Genomic DNA, 25,452 nt, shown 5'->3' with positions numbered 1-25,452 from the left:
GCCGCGTATGTTGGATATCCTGGATCCTTTGAGGCTAGTAGGCTTTTCTCAGTCGACAGCACAAGGTCGTGCAGTCTCCTGAGATCCCCTGATAGTGCCTCCAATGGTTTCGGCGGTAGCATCGGCTCGCCCGTGAGATGGAACATGGCTGCACCTTTCACGGGTACAAGCTCTTCAGAATGCATCGTTTGGCTGCTATGTGCTCTGGCTTGTTTGGAGGCGGCTATCTTCCCCGATCTCTTTCTCCTTTTTCTTGGGCACACCTTCTAGACCCTTCCTTAACCCCTGCCCCAGTGTTCCCGGGCTAAGTACTGTACGACCCTCGCGCTGGGATAGTTGAGCCTGTGTTGAGGCGGCATCTTCAGGCGTGTCCTGTGAGGATTTCATGAAGAGAGACTTTTTGCAATCCCTGCTACGACCTTCCTGCCTGGGCATATCATCCATATCCTCATTAGCAAGCTGATAGCCCGATTCGTCATATGGTTGACTCATCAATTCTATGTCATAGTCATACGCGTTTGTATTGAGGAAATCCATAGGGTCGACCTCCGTCTCATCATCCATTCTCTGTTCTACAGGACAAATTACATCAGCCAGCACTATTGCACCCCCTTCATCATGTCGTCTGCCGCTCTCACCCGACACTACAAGAGCTGGTAATTGCGTAGGCGGGGTGGTGGTCTCCGCACATGCTTGTTGATGTGTGGTTATTGGTGTGCTCTCGGCCGGCTCCAAACGAATAAGATTCTTCGGCCATAGCAGCACCCAACCCTTGCAGCTTCCAATCCGCGGCGGGGTCTCGTCGTCCGCTCCCACATGCTGTACTGGAGGAGGCAAATCCTCGTGCCCCGATTTCACACTGGACAAGCTAACCCTGAAGTGCCCAGCAGGGATCGGCTGGTTGTGGAACGTGGGTTGCAAGGGGTCCATTATCATCCCCTTTCCCACGTCCACCTTCTGGCCTTTGATCAAGTAGAGTATGGTGCACGGGGTTTCTTTCACCTGCAAACACATATGTCTGTGGCGTAAAACATCCGAAAGGCAACAAAAATGGAATATTATATATATATATATATATATGTTGGTGCGACATGTAATTACCATGATGGCGTCGAGCTCAACCAAAGACGAAGGCCCACCAAGCGCGCCAGAGACTGAGGACGGGCTTCTATGAGCGGGAGCGGCTGCGAGAGGAGGCCCAGTTGCGTGAGCAAGTGATGGTGCGATGGTGTTGTTGTTTATGGAGTTGCTCCCGACGAAACTGGGCAACGGGAAATCATGTACCGTCTTGTATGGATTTTCCTTCGTCCAGTTGATGATAACTGGAACCAAGTTAGTAGCAAAATCATTTCTGCAGGAAGTTACAGCTGCATTGACTGCCTGCTGTAGCAACTCATATTTGTCCTCGGCTGCTTTTTTCGCATCCTCAGCTGCTTTTTTCTCGACCGCAAGCTTCACCTTCGTGTCGATGTCTGCCTGACTAAACTTCCTTTTCTGCTTCTTGGCCTCCGGGCCCTCGTTGTAAAACACCTTCCACGTGGCGCCATCTCCAGCGCCGTGCACACGACCATATTGCGGCCGCTGGCCCAAAGGGAGTCCATTAAGTTCGTTCAAGGCCCGATTGAGAGGGGTGTGCCACTTGGGCCTCATCGGAGAAGTAGGGTTTTTGGCTGCAAGCTGGTGTTGCTTCTCTCTAGTAGTCTAATCAATTTCCTCATGATCTTTTCTGTGTAAAAAACCTTTTTCTCCTTGTCCCACTTGTAGCGGGCCCTGATGAAGTCATGCTCCAAGGGGTTGGTGAACTTCGCGAAGGGGTCTGGGAGACCCGCGGCTTCACGTTACGTGTCCTCCTTATCCCATATGGGCCTTTTACCGAGGTAGCCACGGCTTCCGAGGCGATGCTTCCCCGTGTTCCTTTGCTGAAGGCTCTTGAATTTCGCAGCCTTAGCCTTGGCGTCCTCGGTAGCGCAAGTGTCCTTGAACTTTTCGAACTCCTCTTCCGTAAGTGTCGGATTTTCCTCCAGAATCTTGGACAGGGGTTCCTCAACCTCAATAGCTCGTTTCACCCTCGATTTCCAGGAGGCCAAATCATTGCTGAACATGCCCATGGCGTGATTGTTAATCTTTTTCATCTTCGGATCATCCCACGGTTGTTCTATGTTATCATCCCGATCGGGGAACTTGAATCTCTTGTGCAACTTCGTTAGGAGCAACTGCGTCAAATGTTCTTTACTCCTTAAGTCATCGTTATTGATGCTCACGCATTCCCGTAGGATGCATCCTACTTGGTTCCCATAGCACTTGCGAGGTTCTTCCGGCTCTAACGGCTCAAACTTGCCAGGTGCCATCTTTGTGATCACAAGTCGTCCAATCCCTAGTTTGTTAGGTTTTCGTATCCTCTGCTTCTTATGCCTCTTTTCGGTACCGGCATCGGCGCCGGTATCTTCCCCGGCGGTTCCTTCCCCACCGGTCTCGGAGCCGTCATCGGTGCCGGTGCCGTCGGTGTCGGTGTCGGCTTCAGTACCATCATCGAGGCGGACCTGCAAACCTTTCTTAGCAGTCAAAAAGTCGAGGTAGTCTTGTTCACCCTCATAATCCATCTCGTCTGCATCTTGGTCAGAAGGCCCAGTTTCTTCATTGTTCGACATGTTTCCTATGATTAAGTGTCCTCATTTATTTCTAAAAGTATGAATAAATGAGAAATGACATAAAAAAGAAATCTATGTGCCAGCACTCGATATGCCAACTATGTAGCACAAATCATGCCTTTATTCACGGGAAATTTCGGCATGACCTTTGCTAAAAAATGGACATATTGAGCGCCTGAAGTTCACCGGAACGGAAATGAATCAACATTCCGGCGTAACATAGGCAACTCGGATCATTTACCAAAACATGACATATCCACATATCACATGTCCAGTTCAAATTTGCATATAAATTCAGCAAATTTTGAAACCTATCTAAATTCATAACTAAATAGATAACCTAATTAACATAACTAAAACCTAAGTAAATTAACCCTAGCTAGCAGAGAGAGAGAGAGAGGGGGGGTGGTTACAGAGGGTGCAGGGAAGGAGGCAGGCCCGACGACGGCCGAGGTTGGGAGGGAAGGAAGCAGAGGAGGGAGGCGAGGGCCGACGGGTCGGGGGCGAGCGCCGATGCCGGGGGCGGCGGGGTCGGGGGCGAGCGCGCCGGGGTCGGGCGCGGCGGGGTCTGGGGCGGCGGGGTCGTGGGCGAGCACGCCGGGGTCGGAGGCGGGCGCGGCGGTGCGACGGGGCCGGGGAAGAGAGAGTGGGGATTTGGGGGAAAAGAGGCGGGATGAAGCAGGGAGTGGGAGAATTTTGGGTTAAGTGGACGTAGCAGTAGCGCGTTTACATGAAACGCGCTACTACTACCTCGACTAGCTGTAGCGGTTTTCTGCAGAAACCGCTGCTGCTACCTTGACTAGCTATAGCGATTTTCTGCAGAAACCGCTACTGCTACCTTGACTAGTTGTAGCTCTTTTTCACTAAAGCGCTGCTGCTATAACCAGTTTCCCTTTTTTCTTTTCCTCAGCATAATAGGAACATATATATATATTACATCATTGGACCCTTGCATAATAATGGATAAGTGTGTATACAAAATAGGAACATATATATATTACATCATTGGACCCATGGATAATAATGGCTAATTAAGTGTGTATACAAAATAGGAACATATATATATATATATATTACATCATTTGACCGATCCCTCAGCACTGACGTTTTCGTTTTTGAGTCAGCTTCTTTCCCTTCTTGTTCGTCGAAGAATAATTGAGCCCCTCATTGTGACTTTGCCTTTTCCATGGAGTACGATTTTTCTTTGGTAATGTAGTATTGATTCTTCTTTTGACATATACTTCATCATCATCGTCATCCTCCCTCATTGGGTTGCCGTACTGATCATAGTCTTCCTCGTTGGCGACTCCATCCATTCCAATGATGTTTCTTTTGCCTTTCCTCATGACAACACGACTGGGATTGCATGAGTCGGTTATGAAGAAGCATTGTGTCACGTGCTTAGCATGTACCCATGGCTCGTTTTTTGCGATAGCGTTCACGGTAGCACTCTTGGCGTCGGGTATAGTCATGGTAGTGAAAATCCGGCTTTCTCTTTTGACATTATTAGCCCATCTGACACGGAACATCGTCGTGTTGTGTAGTCCAGAGTAGTCAAGCTCCCAGATCTCCTCGACCCTTCCATAAAATCGTTCAGTTGCGCCGTTGTCGCTGCCGGTCATGCATTCCGTCGTCACCCCTGAGTTCTGATATTCATCACTGTCCATATCTTTGGCCTCTGTGTAGAACGTGTATCTGTTGATATCATATGCCTGATAGGTTACGAGGTTGGGCGAGGGGCCATGTGCTAAGGCGTATATGAGCAATCCGTCCTTAGAGCCCTCCTCCGGGGGATTAGCAATAATATGCTCTTTGAACCAATGCAGGAAAGTGGAGTTGTGCTCTCTAGTAACTTTGGCGTCCGTCCTGCATACCCCCCGGTCACGATACTTCTTTGCGATATTTTCTTTGTGTAGTGCCACGAAAGGATCTACCTCGTCTAGGTGTTGTAACACTACCAAGTTTGCTCTGTCAAAGTCGCTGTGTCGATCTGAGTATGCCACGTGCAGTTCCCTGCGACCGTTGCAGTGACCTTCTCCTTCGAGCCTCCCATTGTGCTTGTTAACGGGCAAACCAACACTAACACCAGGCGGCTGGTCTGCGCCATATAGAAAATTCTCACAGAAAGAGATGCACTCTTGTGTCAAATAGCCCTGGACGATGCTTCCATCCGGACGGGACATGTTATGAACGAATCCTTTGATGATCCCATTCATCCTCTCAAACGGCATCATGTTGTGCAGGAATGATGGCCCCAGGTCTATTATGTCATCCACAATATGGACACACGGATGCACCATCACGTCAAAGAACGCGGGCGGGAAGTACATCTCAAGCTCATTCAGTATCACAACGATCTCTTCCTGTAGCCTTCGGAGCTGCTTCACACTGATCGACTTTTGAGAGATGATGTCGAAAAAGTTGCAGAGACCAATAAGCGTGTCACGGACGTGCTTGTCCATTATCCCTCTAAGGGCAACAGGTAATATCTGCGTCATCATCACATGACAGTCATGAGACTTCATCCCACTGAACCTTTTCTTGTCCGTGTCTAGATATCTACTTATCTTGCCACAGTAACCGGAACTAACTTTGACTCCGGTAAGGCACTTAAAGAATTGATTGATCTCAGCCTGACTTAAGGTGAAGCAAGAAGGGGGGCAATAATCCTCATTCTTTATTTTCTTGCCCTTCTTCTCCCGTGCCTCTGTCTCCGTCCCTGTCTCGTCTGACATTTTACGTGGCGGCATGTGCAGATCTTCCCTGATTTCCAACTTGCAAGTCTTTTCTTGCCTTCCGCCCATCCTTGGTCTTATCCGGCATGTTCATCAGTGTTGCGAGCAAGCTCTCAAGGACATTCTTACATATATGCATTTGATCAAGGCAATGAGGTGTATCGAGTTTGTGCCAGTACTCCAAGTCCCAGAACACAGACCTCGTCTTCCATACCTTCAGCAGCGGCTCCGGCGCCTTTCTCATCGTCTTTCCCAGCGCGGGGCACTCCTTCCAGTTTTTCAACAGCTCATCGATTTCGGCACCGCTCCGCTTACGTGGAGGTCCTCGATGCTCAGCGTGACCATTGAATAGATCTCCATGGTTTCTCCATGGGTCGTCCTGTTCGAGCCATCTTCGATGCCCCATGTACACGATTTTCCCAGACCCGCCATATTTCCTTGACGTTAGCTGCTGAGACGTCGTATCATCCATGCACCGCGTGCATCCGCAATATCCATGGCACACCTGGCCTGCCACATATCCGTAACCAAGATAGTCGTGCACTGTCGTGATCAGCGCGGCTCTCATGTTGAAATACTCGCCTTTGCTGGCGTCCCATGTCTTGGCCGGTGTTTTCCATAACGTGTCTAACTCCTCCTGAAGTAGCCCCAGATACAAATTAATATTATTTCCTAGTTGTTTCGGCCCTTGAATAAGCATGCTCATGTGAATGTACTTCGATTTCATGCACAACCAGGGGGGAGGTTGTACATCCATACAAACATGGGCCATGTGCTATGGTTGGTGCTCCGGTTGCCAAACGGATTCATGCCATCGGTACACGCGCCGAGCACGATGTTCCTGGCATCACATTCAAAATACCGATAGAAGCTGTTCAATGCTCTCCACCGGCTTCCATCCTTGATGTGTCTCAGCTTCGGATCATCTCCATCGTCGGGCTTCTTCCTCTCCGCATGCCAGCGCATTAGCTTTTCTTCCTTGGGATCTACAAAATACCTCTGGAGACGGGGAGTGATCGGTAAGTACCATACCACTTTCTGGGGACATTTCTTCCCGGCCTTCTTGTATCTAGAAGCATTGCACACCGGACGACTTGTTTTTTCCATGTGCTCCTTCCGATAAATTATGCAATCGTTGATGCATGCATGGTATCTAACGTGTGGCAGATCAAGAGGGCACACGATCTTCTTGGCCTCATCAACACTACTAGGACATAGATTACCCTCGGGAAGAACATCCTTTAGGTACTTGAGATACTCATCGAGGCTAGTGTCGGTCCATTTGTTTTTAGCCTTCGTCTTCAGCACTTGGAGCGTGAAACTCAAGCGGGTCACCTCAGGATTGCAACCATCATACAATGGAGTGGTCGAGTCTACCACCAGTTGCTCCAGCTTAGCCTCCTCTCTAGAAGCAGCTCTCTCAGTACTCGTCTCCTTGCGAAGCAATGCTTGAACATGAGGGTCCCGCACGATTGAACTTAGTACCGACGAACTCTGCTGCGTGGAGTCCATGTCGTTCTCTCTGCCGCCATGTTCGGCCCCTTCTCCGCCGCCATGTCCGGCCTCTTCCCCGCCGCCATTATCGATCATCTCTTCATCTTGCCCCGTGTCATCATTGCCTGCCCCGTCGGCATCCTCAACATCGTCATCCTCATCTTCAGTTATCCACCGAGTATAGCCATCCATGAAACCAGTCATGAGCAGGTGCGCTTCGACACGACCATCGACATGGGGGTCAAGCCAAACTATTCCTTTGCATTTTCGACACGGACATAAAACCTCTGTCAGGTTATTTTCCTTCATGTCCTGCACCGCCGACCACAACCACCTGTCCACCATAGTTCCACTGACCATCGTGAACTCTACACAGTAATAATAAACAAATTGATTATAAAAATGTGTGCATTCATCAAAGTCATACAAAAATTCGGCATGACCTTCCTTAAAAGTAGGACATATATAGATCTAGAGTTTGCCCAGAATTCGCCGAAACGGAAATAAATCGACGTTTCGGCAAAACATAGGCAACTCAAATGCACAATTTGGCGTCAACTCATGCCACACACACAATTTCCATAAAAATATCACACACACATGCATAAACATATTTCCATTTTGCAAAAGCATGAAATATTAATCACACCTCTATCTCGAGATCGAGCACATGGTGGAGATGATGATGTAGGGAGGTCAAAAGTGCACAAAGCTCTTCTTGACAAAGAAAGATCTAGTTAGGGGGCAAATAGGTCACTTAACTAAATGCTACATCTACCTAGCTAGCTAATTTGGGAGGAGACAACTTCAACTAGTGGAGGGGGGAGGAAAAAGAGAAAGGAGATGAATTAATGGAGGTGGTATAGTTATAGCTAGGAGTAATGAAGAGAGAGAGAAAGGTAGGTAGAAGAGGGAGAGTAATTGGGGGAGAAGTATTGAGGAAGAAGAAGAGTGAGAGAGGGAGGATGTGGGAGGGTAGGGGAAAGGGAGGAGAGGAGATGGGGAGGGGGAGGTGGAAAAGGTGGTGGGTCCTGTGTCTTAGCAGTAGCGCGGGAGAGAAAGTGCGCTGCTGCTAAGAGCGTAGCAACAGCGCGCTTTCCTGTCACACACTACTGCTAAACGGGCCAACCCTATGCACATTTTCAAAATTAGCAGCAGCGAGGTGACAAAAAAGCGCGCTGCTACTATGGCATTAGCAGCAGCGCGCTCCCTGGCACCGCGCTACTGGTAAACTTATGTCGTTGTGTACTGTCGGTGGATTTTTGTAGCAGCGCGGTTTAAGCGTCACGCGCTACTGCTAAGTTTGCACCAGTAGCGAGCTTTCCGTAGCCACGCTGCTACTACTTAGCAGCAGCGCCTGTTTTTTTGCCGCGCTGCTGCTAAGATTCTGTGTATAAGGTTTTCCCTAGTAGTGATCGGAGAGTTTCTTAATAAGTGCATTAATTTCGTAATTGTATTCATAATTCTCATAACAATATTTCAGGATAGCTGAATTTTCAGGTCTATAAACAGCATCATCAAAATCTTCAAACTCTTTAAACATAGATTCAATTTCATAAGCACCCTTAAAAGCAACAAATTCTTATATTTGTTCCACATCATAGTAATCATATATACCATTAGCATAAGAAGCTAAGCTTTCATTATCATTAAATTCACATGAAAAGGGAAGGTGTGGAGCGTTCACCTTAGAGCAACAAGTATAATCATATCTCAAGCATATTTGCCTAGCATACTAATTCAATATATGAATTTGATCCCATAATAGTTTTCCTTTTTGTGTCAAGCGGAAATCCCTAAAGTATTCACATTGATCCAACGTTACTCCCATTACATATTTGAATGGGGTTTTCTCAGGATTATTAAAGTAGTACATAATATTTTTCACATAACCAACACCGAGGGTTTTAGGAGGTTCCCCATCTCCATGAGTAGCAAGTACACCTAATTTTTTTGCTATTTCGTGTTCCATATCCATAACAAAAGATAGAGAACAACTAAGAACAGCAAATAAAAATTAGTTAGTGATAAAGCAAACAAGAACACACGAGAATATTCACCCCACGCTATTGGTCCTCGGCAATGGCGCCAGAAAAAGGTCTTGATAACCCACAAGTATAGGGGATCACAATAGTTTTCGATAAGTAAGAGTGTCGAACCCAACAAGGAGCTAAAGGTAGAACAAATATTCCCTCAAGTTCTATCGACCACTGATACAACTCTACGCACGCTTGACGTTCACTTTACCAAGAACAAGTATGAAACTAGAAGTACTTTGTAGGTGTTGTTGGATAGGTTTGCAAGATAATAAAGAGTACGTAAATAAAAAGTAGGGGCTGTTTAGATAAAGAAACAATAAAGTAAATATAGCGAGTGTGGACAAGTGGTGGTAGGAGTTGTGAAATTGCCCCTAAGCAATTGACTACTTTACTAGACCGATAGCAAGTATTATGTGGGAGAGGCCACTGCTAGCATGTCATCCCTGACTTGGAATTCTATGCACTTATGATTGGAACTATTAGCAAGCATTCGCAACTACTAATGTTCATTAAGGTAAAACCCAACCATAGCATTAAGATATATTGGTCCCCTTCAATCCCGTATGCATCAATTTCTATGCTAGGTTGAAGCTTCTGTCACTCTTGCCCTCCAATACATAGTCCTATCAACATACAACTAACACTAGGGTGTGATCCACGCGCGCAATCATATGATGGGCACCAAAGGATAGCAACATAACCACAAGCAAATTAAATCAATCATAGCAATTCATCAACCACCGATAGGACAACGAAAATCTACTCAGACATCATAGGATGGCAACACATCATTGGATAATAATATGAAGCATAGAGCACCATGTTCAAGTAGAGGGTACAACGGGTTGCGGGAGAGTGGACCGCTGTAGATAGAGGGGGAAGGTGATGGAGATGTTGGTGAAGATGGCGGAGGTGTTGGTGTAGATCGTGGTGATGATGATGGCCCCCGGTGGCACTCCGGTGCCATAGGAAGCGAGGGGGAGAGAGCCCCCCTCCTTCTTCTTCTTCTTCCTTGACCTCCTCCCTAGATGGGAGAAGGGTTTCCCCTCTGGTCCATGGCCTCCATGGCATGGGAGGGGTGAGATCCCCTCCGAGATTGGATCTATCTCTTTGTCTCTCTCTGTTTCTGTGTTATCAGATTCTTCCCTTTCACCGTTTCTTATATTCCCGGAGATCTGTAACTCCGATTGGGATGAAATATTGACACGGTCTCTATCCAGAAATTAGCTTTATTGCGGCGAAAGAAGGGAATCAACCCCCTCACGGGTGGCCCACAAGGGTCAGGGGCACGCCTGGGGGGGGGGCATGCGCGCCCTCCTGCCTCGTGGCCACCTCGGGCACCATCTCGCGTGGATTTTTCTTCCCAAAAATCATATATATATATATATTCCAAAAAATCTCCGTCAGTTTTTATTCCGTTTGGACTCCGTTTGATATGGATATTCTGCGAAACAAAAAACATGCAACAAACAGGAGCTGGCACTTGGCACTAGATCAATATGTTAGTCCCAAAAATAGTATAAAAAGTTGCCAAAAGTATATGAAAGTTGTTGAATATTTTCATGGAACAATCAAAAATTATAGATACGACGGAGATGTATCAGAAACCCCCACTTTCAATATATAAAAAAACCAGTGCCACTAGCGGTGCCAAAACATTGCCTCAAATTAATAGTGCCACTAGATTAAGGTGCAAAATAATAACATTACTACTTTATCATGGCAGTGCCAAAATAGTAGCACAAGAGCAGGCTCAACATGCATGATCTTTGGCAAACGGTCAGATCAAAAAGGAACATACCTCGTGATGGGAACCATGTCTGCAGTCAACGCCATCGTAGAACGGATGACACCAGTCACCAACATGGATGATTCAATTCATGGGACCTTTTGGTGCAGTTCGCCTAAAATGAAGCAATGTCCCATGAGCTAGCATCTTCTTCTTCATTTTTTAAGAAAAGGGCTCCAGACCCGGTTCCATTTCCATCAGAAAACGAAACCCACAGAGCTTCTTCTTCATTAGTTGCAATAAAATTGAGCAACATCAAGGTTGGTTGTGAAGCACCTGGAATGTTCAACTATAATTTGGATATCATTTTTCCAGTTCAACTAAGATCAAGCATGAAATGTATGTAGCTGTTTGCACAAAAAGGTGGAAAGGAGGATGACAAACAAGTGATGAAGCATACATCAAATGAAAAGAAGCATGTTCCTTATCTGAATGGCAATCCTACAAGGACAGTAGCAATTTCTAAAGTAACAACATTGCTAGATATTAGTGTGGGCATTAGGATTAACTATGACAACCATTAAATACGACATTACTTTAATGGTGGCATTGCTTCATTTTACCAGCAACATTGGTTTAACGTGTCCTTACTTTTAGCAGTACGACTACTACATTTTACCAGTGGCATTACATAAGAGTGGCTCGGGGAAACAAACATCAGAACATGATATCTGGGTTGGTCCCATTTTTGTTCGGTATAGCCACCTTATATTGTGTGAGGCTAGCAAATCTAGTGCTGGACTTACTCTGTTGACTTGTCCCCCAGTCCCCACTTTCTTTCCTTTTTCAACCAATAGATCGGGTTTATATTGAGTTTGTACTGCGTTTCCTTTTATTTCCCTATTAGACCTAGAGACCAGTTGGATAGCTAGTCTCTGCTACTTTTCGCCCCCATTATTTCCTCTTTTGACCAAGTCCTAGATTCAGGTAACAAATCTTCCCCCACCCCACCCCACCCCACCCCCTTTCTTCCTTGTTTGAACTAAGTAGTACTAGATTCGAGTGCATGAACTAGTTTTACCTCTTAACAGTAAATATTTAGGTGGCTTTCGAACAGCCGATCTATCCTATCTACAAGGGGGCCTGGGAAATAGTAAACGATACAAATGCAGCAACGTCAGGAGCTCGGGAAGTAGAGCAAGGGCGTTTTCGAAGGAAGTTATACCTGAGGGTCGCCGGGATGTCGCTAGGTGGACGGCGGGAGGTCAGATCTTCCCACACTACGGCAACGAGGCAGAAGGGTCGGAGGCCCTCCCTAGCCAACGGTGCTTGGGAGAGAATGGCAAGGCACGCTGATCAGGACGCGCCGATAGTGGGTAAGAGCCGTCGCTGAGGACGACCACATGAACGTTTCACCTTCTCACCTTCCCCGCTGTAGAGGATCCGGCTGGATCTTTGACCAGTGGTGAGCAGAGAGAGAGAGAGAGAGTGTGGCCACCGCTGTCGTGTTTAGATCTAGAGAGGATGAGACAATGTTAAGAGAGAAACACTAGCAAGCAAGCGCGGAGGCTCCTGCCTATATAGTGGAGTACTACTAGTTTTCTTTTGTCTACTGGATCCAGCTTGACCTCGTCAATGACTGTCTTCATGCACGTGCCCCGGAGGCGCAGTTGTCCTCATTTCAATCTGAAGCACCGGATTATAACATGACAAGAAACCATAACCTCACTGCCCAAAGGGGACAACATGAATCCTGACGGACAAACTAGACGAGGATCAAAGCTCAAATTAAAGATAAACTCGTAGAAAAGGGGTCCATCGATAGATGCCCTAATTAACATAGCCGACTTGACATAGATGGCAGCCAAGTAGTCTTCGTGCTTGCGGCCCCCATGACTAGCGCCTTGGAGGAACTCAGTTGTCGCTGTTTAACCCTCACAGCGATCCGAAGCACCTGACACCTAATTTTCTGAGATGACAAGAAACCTTTTTTTAGATTTCTCACTAGAACTACAACCCTGTACAACACAACCTGCATGATATGTAGACGATAGCCAATCTAGGCGTGTCTGTTGGAGTCTGGTCACATGCATGGACAAACTGATCTTCCGTGTCATGCAAGGATCATCCAGGCACCAACATCTGTACAACACTTCTCTAGTACTATCGCTCGTCTCTCTCTTCTATTAACTCACCCGAATAGCGGGGCCGGGGAGTGTGCCTATGGTCGATTCTCAATTGCGGTCCCACATGTGTGTGCAAACGCAATATGACACGCGTTCCATTTGGAGAGCGGCGTGCCAGACCGACTAACCGTCCGGGGTGCGACACGAACGCGATGGGCGTGCTGTATACTGTACTCCGTAAATGTGTACCGCCGTTTTCTCGAGGCTTTGCTCCATGGTGCAATCCATGGATACAAAATTAGTATACTGTACTATTTAAAAGTCGAGGGCGGGGCTTTTCTCGCATGGTAGGCGGGGCAGTTCTTCCTAGTCGGTTCGACAGAGACGCGGGAAGATGAGGGAGTAGGCTGCTGCAAACGTAGGGCTGTGTGATTTGACAGCGAGTTACTACTGGACAGGTGGGGCCCGGTGATTTGACTTCCCATTATCATTTTAACTGCGGCGCTACGACCGACGTGAGTCTCCCGATTCCTGACCAACTCCATATAGGTGCCTCTCCCGATGCTCCACCATGTTGAGGCTGGCTCTTGCTTGAGAGCCCACTCCTCCACTTTTTCCTTGCCTCTTTCTCCCATATATCCAAAAATGCCATGTAAAGGGGCTTATAGCCCACTATTGTACTTGATCCTACAGGTACTAAGCCTGCCACATAGGCATAAAGTCGGATGTGGCAAGTTACTTAAGAAGAGAGAGACTAGTTTGGTGACCCCAGGAAGAAACAGTGCTAAGCACATGTACCTAGATGAAGGAAACTTAGCAACAAAAAACTAAGCACCTATGCATTGGGGACTTGAGTTGCTAAGCCATTTAATGCCCATAGCACCTCATCTAAGCAGCATTTCATTGGAAGAGGTCACTACTTGGCAAATGCAATAAATACTACGAAGAAAGAGATAGAGAGAAGTAAACAAAAAAAACTCTTATAGCCAACTTTATAGCTAACCTTGTTGTAGTGTGAGTGACTAAGTGATGACTATGTATGACATGCCAACATCAGATAGCCTAACGAACCGTGTTAAATCTCCAAGGGCGTGACCGCGCGAGCGAGTCGACAGTCGTGGTAGGCGCGACCATGATACAGGCTGCTGGCAGCCCTTGGATCTGAGATCGAATGGTCGCATGCCAAGTTGCGGAAAATTTGCAGAATAACCCTCCAGGATAGGATATTCACCCATAGGTCTAGAATCACACCATGCAACTGTTCGATCCCAGATGCAAGGGCTCTCGGAAGCTTCGTATCACCTGTAATTTTCCCGACGCTTGACATGACATCGAAAGCCATTTAATTGGGCGTCGAGTAGACATGACTTCTAATTGGGCCCCCATAGTACTGTGCATGAATCCATTTATCCACCAGGCAAGCCACTACCCTATCGTTTGCACGCGCCCCCACTCCGCATTTTTACAATCAATAAACTGCTCCTAGTTGTCCCGTCCTTTCACATTACAGCAGTTCCACTAATCCTAACCCTCCTCCCAAATGCATGGCGTCCCAAATCTTCATGGTCGGCGCTGAGTACAAGGTTAGAACCATCACTGGGGATGAGTTCGACGTCATCTACGCCAGTTCTTCCGCGATGGTGAAAGGATGCCTTGATCGCTTTAGACACATGTTTGAAAACACAAATGATGAGTGGGTCGCTGGGCTAGATGTTGAGTACACCATAGTCCTGGGAAAAGAGAAGAATCTCAAGGAGGAAGAGAGGAAGAAGCGTGCCGTGATCCAGGTTTGTGTGCATGACTTATGCTTAGTCTACCACATATGCCATGTCGACATTGAGTGCGAGGAATTTAAGAAGTTCCTCGAGGCGACCGAGTCAAATTCGTTACTGTAGACTTTACAAACGATGAAAGAGTCCTGGAACGGATAGGTCTCGTTGTAGGCAAACCCTTCGACCTCCAGAAAAACGGGCTGGTGTCCTCCCGTGATAAGCCTTCAATGGTGACCCTGGCAGGAGCCATGGTTCATCCTTCGTACGATAAAATGAAGAAACCTCCGCACACGTTTCATCATGCATGGCAGTGGAATGTACTAGATATAGACCACATCCACTATGCTGCAATGGATGGCTACCTTTGTTTCAATATCTACAAGGGTTGGATGAAGAGCAAGAGCCAAGTGTGATGTTCAAGCAAAGAAGTATCGCCCAAGAGGAAGAGGGACATGGACGAAGTCGAGGACGTGGACGAGGACTCCGAGTAAGGTGGCAGTGTCGTTGCTCATGGTGGTTCTAATGCAGTGTCTATCAGATTAGTTGCTTAGTTTAATTTCTGGTGTGCTTAGTTTTATTTGAGGGGTGTGTTGTGCTGAGCCCCCAACAGAACTATGTTATGTTTCTTCTCGTTACTTTAACTCTTCAGTATGTACATACTAGTATTTCTTACAATTCATCTTTTAGTTGGTATAGTACTATGACTACCACTCGTTTCTTCACATTATATACGTACAATATATATGGCCAACATCATATAGCCAACAGTTTAGTTGTCAGAGAATTTTAGGGGGCTTAGTTTTGTCAAAGAATTTCATGGTGCTTAGTTTTATTTAACGGGTGTGTTGTGCTGGACACCATTATTGTGACTCAAATCTCTTTTGCCATGTTATAATGACATAAATACCGATTGGCCAACATGCCAGCTCTCCCTCTATCTCACTACAGTAAAATAAAGTGTGGGGCCTACTTGATCCCAGCAGTGTTCTTATTTTCCTGTAAAATTGTTCGCTTGGTTACTCCTGACAAGCGGGGCCACACTTATCATTGTGAGAATCGTATTATTTTTGTCATGTAACATGGTCAACGGGTTTGACGTGACAATCACAATGTCTAATGGTATTTTGAGCAAACATCTAACTTAACGATGGCATTTTTGAGACATCTAATTGCATTTTTGAGTAGGCATCTCACGGATTGATGGCATTTTTGAGTAGTTGTAACTTCTAATGGCAAAACTATGTAGTGATACACAAACTAGTGGCATAAATAATAAAAACCCAAGAATTAAATAGGTATGCTAATTTCTTTAATAGAATTTAGCACCCCATTTAAGCACGTACTAGCTTTTTTAATAGTACTATATGAATAATTTGGCGACAAGCGCTCTCTATATGTACCACCTTTTTTCTTTAATTTCATCTTGTTAGTTTTGCTCCATGGCGCAATCCATCGATCCTACTAGTGTACAGAAGTATACATTTTTTAAAAGGCTAGAGGGCGGGGCAGTCTAGCTAGGTCGGTTTCAAGAGAGGCGAGGGCCTTTGTGATTTGATGGCTCATTACTGCTGGAAGGCGGGTCTTGTGATTTGACTACTCGTATAAATGTGCCGACAACCGGAGGAGGAGCAGAGAACCATGCAGTATACTCAAGTTTTCCACTGGAGTACGACGGAGGAGCACGAAACACGGCAGCCCAGTGCCATATCTCTACTCTATACTCTTAATATATATTACTAGCAAGAGGCATTGTTCTATTAGCGATAAAGAATGATCTAATTTGCTAGTCATCTCATTTTAGCATTGTTCTATTCATGCCTCGCAGAGAACGTGACACATGCGGCGATGGAGACTTCTGGTTGTGGCTTCGGTTGATTGTCATGATCAAGCATTCTAAAACTAGTGATAAATCAATTACCATCTTTTTCCAAATGACCAAGTATTTTTTACAGGAAAACAATACATATAGATGGAGTGATTGTCAAGGTTGCAAACAGACATAGCGTTGCAAGTTCACTGCAGCAGCAATCGACTAGGTCACTACATCGCTGGCGGGGAAGGAGGGCAGCTCACCTCGCCTACGATGCATGCCCTGATGCCCAACAGCGCCTCCGCAACTGGTCCCGGGATTTGGCTTCTCATACCGCCCATTTGAATAGTTGCACCGACTGCTCATGCCATTGCGCATGCATGTGCGTTCTTTCCTCTGCAGTCGACTCCGTGAATATGATCTTTGCCATTAGCCCTAGCTCGAAATCAACGCGACGCTGCCAGATGCTGACATCCCTCAGCATCTCTCCCCTGAGATTGACTTGCGCCTCTGCCTTGTGCTGCGCCAGGCGCAGCTCCTTGGAACTTCTCTCCAATCGATGCGGCGCTTCCTCGATCGGATTTGCCTTTGCTTCCCACCACCTGAAACGCAGCCCTAGCATGTCCTTCGGCGCAATCGATATATTTTTCCAGAGCAATGGATCCCCTCTAAAACACATGTGGGTTTTGCTCAAAGGCGGCAGTGCTGCGGGCCACATCGAGAGGGCAGCCCGCAGGATCCTGGGATCTAAGGGATTATCCATGGTGGGATCCTCCATTGCAGGATCCGGTGGGCGAGGTAGGGAGGCGAGCCTAGGCGCTGGGAGAGCCCTACGAGGCTAAGATAAAGATAGTACTACTCCACTCCATCCATATTTAAATACAAAGGCCACCAATAGTAGCCCTGGCAAAAATTGATCGTGCTGCCTGTGTCCTAGTTTATTGGCCCCCTTTTTTTGTGCCACTTTTTATGACATGCATAAATATTATGTTACTTACAAATATGGTCAAAAATTGGCACAAAATATGAAGGAGACCAATGGAAGTACTGGCACCCCATGATTTAACTACTCGCATGCGCGTAGTTGAGTAGTAATGTCTTTCTTCCGCCCTCATGTCCACTCAATTTGCATGCGCTGTATTAATTGACCATCAATGAAATGAAGGACTTTACATGAGTCAAATTATCACATGGGGTGGATCTTCGTACAAAAATGCGTCGCCCCGTGTACCCGCATGTGCGGTCAGGGAATGAGTGTGTGTGTGGCGTGCGTGCACATCTTCGCTTCGTGCATGTACCGCCAGTGTGGCCCAGAGAGGACGAGTATATTCTTCTGGAAGCAGCAGCACGTCACTGTGATCAATCCACACAAGGAGGTCGCGACAACACCTCCACATGTGCCACGTAGCTTCATGAACTGTAAGAGAGACACTGTGTAGCAGGCCATTGGAATTCTAATTTACGTGTTTGCACATACTCGAAGTACTAGTAAGGTACACGTGCATGGCACGCATCAGATTTGGCAACACTATAGCATGTAAGCTCTGAGTCATATATGCCTTATGTAGACATTCGTTTAATTTTTATAGTTCATCTCATTCAAAATAAATTAGTTTTTATAAAAAAATATAGGGCCTCTTTGATTCGTAGGATTTCCAAAACGTGGGAATAGGAAAAACATGGGATTAGAGTGGAATGTCGTCTTGAATCCTACAGGATTGTACGAGTGTTTGATTGTGCATAGAAAAAACGTAGGATTATTTCAAAGTGGTTTGAGTGGATGGGCTGTTTCCTATGAAATCTAGTGCAAATGAATCCTATGGAAAAAATTCTATGATTTACAAACCTACGAATCAAACAACCAAGATAGGAAAAATTCCTAAGGATTAGAATCCTCCAACATTCCTTTGAGAATCCTTTGAATCAAAGAAGCCCTTAATCTATTTTTTTTATTCATGGAATTGTGCATTGTAAAGCATAAAGTAGAAACAAATAATGGCAATTCAACTAGAAAAAATGTTTGGGCAGTTATGATACGAAAGATTCTAGAATAAAGGAGAAGCACTTGTGTTTTGAGGTTTGTGCATTATGCTTAAGTTCACCCATGGAGTCTGCTAGATTGTACATGTGGCAAAATCCGGTGGGGGGGCTAGAAGATGGTGCGAGGGGCCAAGTGGAGGGAGACTATGAAGGAGTGCACAAGTGCGAGATCGATATTTGAAGAGAGGGGGCGAGAATGTGCATTGTTGCATGCAGTGGCGGAGCCATGAAAAATAAATGAGCTAGGGGGCCAAGCATTGCTAATCCTTTACGAGGAGGGCCAATTCATCAACTTAAACCATTTTACCAGCAATTGTCTAATGATCACATTCATATTTGCCTCGATATACAGTGATGTTAGGGGGGGCAGGGCCCTTGCTGCCCCCTATCTTCGCCACTATGCGCGTGTCTGAGAGATGAAGCGGAGGCATGGATGATGAGAGGGGGACGTTGGATATATAATTAATGTGGGTGTATTAGCTATGCAATCCTATATAGAGAGGTATATATTGATCGATGTGGACGTGGGAAAGAGGGTGAGACGGCATAGCCGAGTGCACGACAAACGACCTAGCGCACCTTACTCCTCATCTGAAAAGTCTGTAACATGATACGTTGCAGCCCGAGAACGGGTCAGCACATGGAATATGCTGGGAATATAACACAGTAGAGCAATGAACAGGTAAATGCTATCACTACATGCATATTTGGCTTGTGGAGGCTCTACGATTATATTGTTTTGAGAAAAGCCAATTTTCCCTACAACAAAGGAATATATTTTATTTAACTATCATGGTAGTTGAAACATTGAGAATGGTACCCCCATCTCAATCCCAATTAAAAAGGTAATCATTAACAACCCAACAAATTAGTTTAGAGTGATGAGATCAAATCAAAAATTCAGGTACCAGATACTCAAATTGTCCATAACCGGGGACACAACTAACCATGATTAGTTTGTACACTCTGCAGAGGTTTGTGCACCTTTCCCCATAAGACTCGATCTCCTCTGTTGGATTTCTCGCACTACATGGTGTTTGAGAAATGGATGACCGAGACATAGTCTTTCAGAAGCATTAATTCTAACCCCAGGTAGACCGTACCAACCTACATCCCCTACATCTGCTAGCCTACCACTAGAAGAGGTCATGCAACATCCTCAACTATGCCAGAGCCTATAATGGCTTGTGGATGCACACGGAAGTTTTTAGCATGAATAATTTTATGATCCCTTTGAGCCTGGGTGGCGGACCATAGGAGAATCACACGGTATAACCCCAGGATCTCCTAGGACAACACTGGTATAACCCCAGGTGCCCAGAACCTAAAATCCACCCAGAGGTGTATTAAAGTTGCCACCTTAAATTAAACCATTAATTAACAAGTCACATCTGTCATGGATACACATAAACCCAATCCACGTCTACGAGCATAGCATAGCTATAAAAGCATAACGTGGAAGTAACTCCCAAGGGTTTGATAATAAAATAGGTAATAGGTTCTACCTCATCATCTACTTCCCAATACCCACAAGTTAATCACATCCTAATCATGCAGTGTTTGAGGATTGTAACTAATGCATAATATTGGGTATGAAAGGGGTATGATCAATGTGCTACTTGCCTTCCTGACGATCCGCAAAACCCAGGGACTCGTAGTAGCACGCTTCGCACTCCGGGTGTTCTATCGCAAACAAACAATAACATACATAAGAAATCAACCAAAGATGCATGGGTAAAACTCAAATAAGAGGATCTAACCAGAAATTCAACTTAAGAACTCCAGTTTGCAAAAAGAATCAAATCAAACGGAGCAACGAAACTCAAACTGCGAAAGAAACAAGATCTGATTATTAATCTGGACTAAAGTCAAATTTTACAGTACCAAAATCTTGTTCTAGTTGGTTAAACAGAAAGAGGGTTTCGAGACGAAGATCTAGGCGTTTGAATCGCCTAGTTCCGATAAACGAGCGAAAAGATAAACTAAAATGAAAATCAGGGCAGAAATCGCGATTGGAAATAATCGCGGAAAAACACTGAAAAAGAAAAACTAACAAACAGGCTAACGAACGATCGTCCGCTGTCTGCGGCTAAAGGATGAACTCCGTTCGTTAAAACGAACATACGGACGAACGTCCGCTATTTAACTAAACCAAGAAAACAGAACCGATCTAATAAAAAAACAATGAATCTAGGTTTTCGAAATAAAACCGAACGGTTTTTAAATAAAACTAACGGGTACCTCAGCAAACGTGTCGGTGGCGGCGGCGGAAATTCTGGCGGGGTGGCGGGCTACTCCGGCGGGGCGGCTCCAGCGACGGGCAGCTCCGGCGGCGGCGGGGTCGGCGGCGGGGTGGTGCGGCGGTGTCGGCAGCGAGCCGGCGCATCGGCACGGATCGGCTAGGGTTTGGGGTTCGATGGGGTGGGCTGGCGGCTCGGGGCTGCGGCTCTTAAAGGGCCGGCCGGGTCAGTGTCCCAGGCGGACACGGCCCGGTAAAGCGGTTTGTTTTTTTAAATTGCGACGCACAGAAAAACGATTAAAAGAAATACTAAACGGTCTCCAAAAATCCTGAAATAAATCTTCCCCGTCCTTTAAAAATATAGCGGACAAAGTGAACATTTATTTGGGCCTCTAATATAATTTTGAAAAACACATCTTTTCCCAATTCAAATAAAATTGCAATAAAATCCAATAAAATTATTTATTTTATTTTAATATTTTTCCTCCAATATTTCATTTATTTTGGAGAAGTCATATTATCTCCTCTCACATATTTTAATATGAAATATTTTCGGAGAGAAAAATTAATTAAAACCAAAGTGATCCTTGTTTCGATATTGGACAAAATTCAAATATGAAAATCGTGAAATCCCCAACTCTCTCCGTGGGTCCTTGAGTTTCTTAGAATTTCGAGATTCACAGAAACGAAATATGCAATAAAATATGATATGCATGAATGACCTATGTATAACATTCCAAATTGAAAATTTGGGATGTTACAAACCTACCCCCCCCTTAAGATGAATCTCGTCCTCGAGATTCGGGATGGCTAGAAAATAGGTGTGGGTGGTCCTTAAGTAGATCATCCTCTCGTTCCCAAGTGGCTTCATCCTCTGTATGGTGGCTCCACTGAACTTTGCAAAACTTGATAACTTTGCTGCGAGTAACTCGGCTGTCAAATTCAAGAATCTTTACAGGTTTCTCCTCATATGTAAAATCACTATCCGACTGAATTGCCTCCAGGGGCACCGTATCTCTTAGAGGAATATCGGCCATCTCTGCATGGCACTTCTTCAACTGGGAAACATGAAACACATCATGAACTCCTGACAGTCCTTCGGGTAACTCCAATTTTTAGGCAACCTCTCCCATGCGTTCCAAAACTCGGTATGGTCCTACAAATCTCGGGGCTAACTTTCCTTTAACTCCAAAACGTTTAACTCCTTGCAGAGGTGACACTTGGAGATATGCTCTATCTCCGATTTCATAGACTACCTCCTTGCATTTTGAATCTGCATAACTCTTCTGTCTGGACCGAGCTACCTTTAGTCTATCTCGAATCAGCTTAACCTTCTCTTCTGACTCTTTAATTAAATCCGGTCCAAACAACTGGCGGTCTCCAACTTCATCCCACATCAACGGTGTTCGGTATCTTCTTCCACACAGGGCTTTGAAAGGTGCCATCTTCAAACTAGCCTGGGAACTGTTGTTGGATGAGAACTCAGTGTAGGGCAAGTTGTCATCCCAACTGGATCCATAATCTAATGGACAAGCTCTCAACATGTCCCCCAGAATCTAATTGACTCCCTCGGTCTGTCCATCTGTCTGCGGGTGAAAAGCGGTGCTGAACTCTAGTCTGGTTCCCAAAGTCTGGTGCAGCTGGTGCCAAAACTTTGAAGTAAACTATGTTCCTCTATCTGATACGATAGTCCTCGGAACTCCATGCAGACATACAATCCTGGTCATGTATATCTTGGCCAACTTTGCACTTGTATAGGTGGTTTTCACTAGGATAAAGTGAGCAACTTTGGTCAAGCAATCCACTACTACCCAGATAGAATCATATCCCGACCGGGTCTTGGGTAATCCGGTGATAAAATCCATGCCAAGTTTGTCCCACTTCCATTCGGGTATCGGCATAGGCTGCAGTAGTCCTGCTGGCTTCTGATGTTCTGCCTTCACTCTCTGACATACATCACATACAACTACATACTCGGCAATATCCTTCTTCATTCCAGTCCACTAGAAATGCCCCTTCAAATCCAAATACATCTTGGTGTTTCTGAGGTGTATCAAGTATGGCGAGTCATGGGCTTCCTGAAGTATCAACTTCCTGATCTCTGGATTATTGGGCACATAAACACGGTCCTCGAACCACAAGGTGTTGTGCTCGTCCTCATGAAAACCTTTGGCTTTTCCTTCACTCATCTTCTCCTTTATTTCAGCAATCTCTTTGTCATCCTTCCAAGCTTCTCTAATCTTTTCCAACAATGTTGACTGAACCTCCAATGCTACAACAAAACCACTAGGAACTATCGTCAAACGTAGCTCCCTGAGATCTTCTGCTAACTCCTTTGGCAATCCTCCGCTCACGAGGGTATTGGCATAACTCTTCCGGCTCAAAGCGTCTGCTACGACATTGGCCTTTCCTGGATGGTAGTGCAGTTTCATATCATAATCCTTTATGAGCTCCAACCATATCCCTTGCCTGAGGTTCAGCTCCTTCTTGGTAAAAATGTACTCCAAACTCTTGTGATCCGTGTACACATCGCAACGGTTTCCAATAAGAAAATGTCTCCAGGTCTTGAGAGCATGCACTACGGCTGCTAAATCCAAATCATGCGTAGGATAATTTAACTCATGTAGTCGGAGTTGTCGTGAAGCATATGAAACAACTCTTCCGTCTTGCATAAGTACTCCTCCAAGTCCTAAGCATGAGGCGTCGCAATACACTTGGAAATCCTTGCATATATCCGGCAGAATCAGCACCGGGGCTGTAGTCAAACGTTTCTTCAACTCCTAGAAACTTGCTTCACATTCCTCTGTGCAATGGAACTTGGTGTCCTTCTTCAACAATGCCATCATAGGCTTCGCGATCTTCAAAAAATTCGCAATAAATCTCCAATAGTATCCCGCGAGTCCGAGAAAACTGCAGATCTCTCCAACTGAGGTGGGTGCCAACCACTCGGTGACTGACTGGACCTTAGTAGGATCCACTGCTACACCTCCCGATAAATCCAACTTCCTTCAACCAAAACTCACATTTGCTGAACTTGGCATATAACTGATGTTCCCTGAGCTTCTCGAGAACTAAACGCAAATGCTCCTTGTGTTCCTCTTCATTCCTTGAGTATACCAAGATATCATCAATGAACACCACGACAAACTTATCCAAGAACTCCATGAACACTTTGTTCATCATACTCATGAAATAGGCAGGGGCGTTAGTAAGTCCAAATGACATAACCGTATACTCATATAACCCATACCTCGTGGTGAAAGCTGTTTTAGGTATATCCTTTTTTCGAATCTTCAGTTGGTGATATCCTTATCGCAAATAGATCTTCAAAAACACTTAGCTCCTTGCAGTTGGTCAAACAAATCATTGATCATCAGCAGTGGGTACTTGTTCTTGATCGTCACTTCATTCAACGCATGATAATCAACAACCATTCTTAACGATCCATCCTTCTTCTCAACCAAAAGCACTGGGCTCCCCATGGTGATGAACTTCGTCGAATGTAACCTTTCTCCAATAACTCCTTAATCTACTTTTTAATCTCCTCCAGATCATTTGCGGCCATCCGGTATGTCTCTTCGATATCGGTTCGGTGCCTGGCAACAACTCTATCAAAAACTCAATGTATCGATCTGGCGGCATGCCTGGTAACTCCTTTGGATATACATCTGGGCAATCCTTCACAACAGGCACTTCCTCCTGAACAACTCCCGTGAGAGAATTTACTTGGGTTCTCCTTGGCGCATGCCTAGATACATACCTGATCCTTTTTCCCTCTGGGGTGGTGAGTAGAATAGACCTAGTAGCACATTCAATGTGTCATCCATACTTCGATAACCAATCCATACCTAGTATCACATCCAATCCTTGTGACTCCAGAATTATTAGATCCGAGGGGAAAACATGGCTACCAATGGTTAAGGGTAACCGATCGCACCATCGGCTGGCCATGTACTCTGCACCGGGTGAGCTTACTAGCAAGGGCGTCCTAAGGGCTAAGGTGGCACTACAAAAAAAGACACATCCGTGACATTTTGGGCCGAACGATTTTTTTCTGTCATACATATGACACTTCTATGACGATAATTGTGACAAAACCCGGTATCATCATAGATGTGGTGGGCTCCTACTTCTATGACAAAAAATCATGACAGAAAATGGGCTTTTCGTCCTGGGCGGGCCGGAGACGCAGCTGCATGACATTCTTTGGGCCGTCCATGACGGAAAAAACCATGGTAGAAGCGAGGGGGAGGAAAATTTTAGGGAGTTCCCGGTTACGGTGGGAGGTCGGGGGCCGAGCGATGCGCACTTCTCTCGTACACGTACGCGCATGTGTGCAAGGCACTGGCTCTAACTGAACCCAAGCGAGGCATTGGGCTCTAACTTAACCCGAGCGATTGCACTGCAGGCTACGCGTTACTAAACCCGAGCGATCGATCGATGACTGTTAACTGAACCCGATAGAGCGATTCCTTCGCTACTGCTGCTAACTGAAGTCGATCGATGCTGCCTCTGGATGAACAGTGAGCGTTCGGGGGGGGGGGGTTGGATGAACAGTTCCTGGGGGTGGATGGACATGACCCCGATCAATCGAGCCGGTTGTGGCTAGATGAACAGGACCCCGTGGAGGGCTGGATGAATAGGACCACCCCGTGGAGGGCAAGATGAACAGTTTTTCTAGCATTTGATCAATAAAAGGCAAAGGGTAATGATCCTTTTTAGCAGCTTTATTTAATTTGTGGAAATCAATTACCATTCTATAACCTGTAACAATTCTTTGTGGGATCAATTCATCTTTATCATTAGGAACAACAGTAATA

Source organism: Triticum urartu, chromosome 4 (genome assembly GCF_003073215.2).
Source record: "Triticum urartu cultivar G1812 chromosome 4, Tu2.1, whole genome shotgun sequence".
In the NCBI taxonomy this organism is placed as follows: domain Eukaryota; kingdom Viridiplantae; phylum Streptophyta; class Magnoliopsida; order Poales; family Poaceae; genus Triticum; species Triticum urartu.
Note: the sequence above shows the minus strand (reverse complement) of the source record.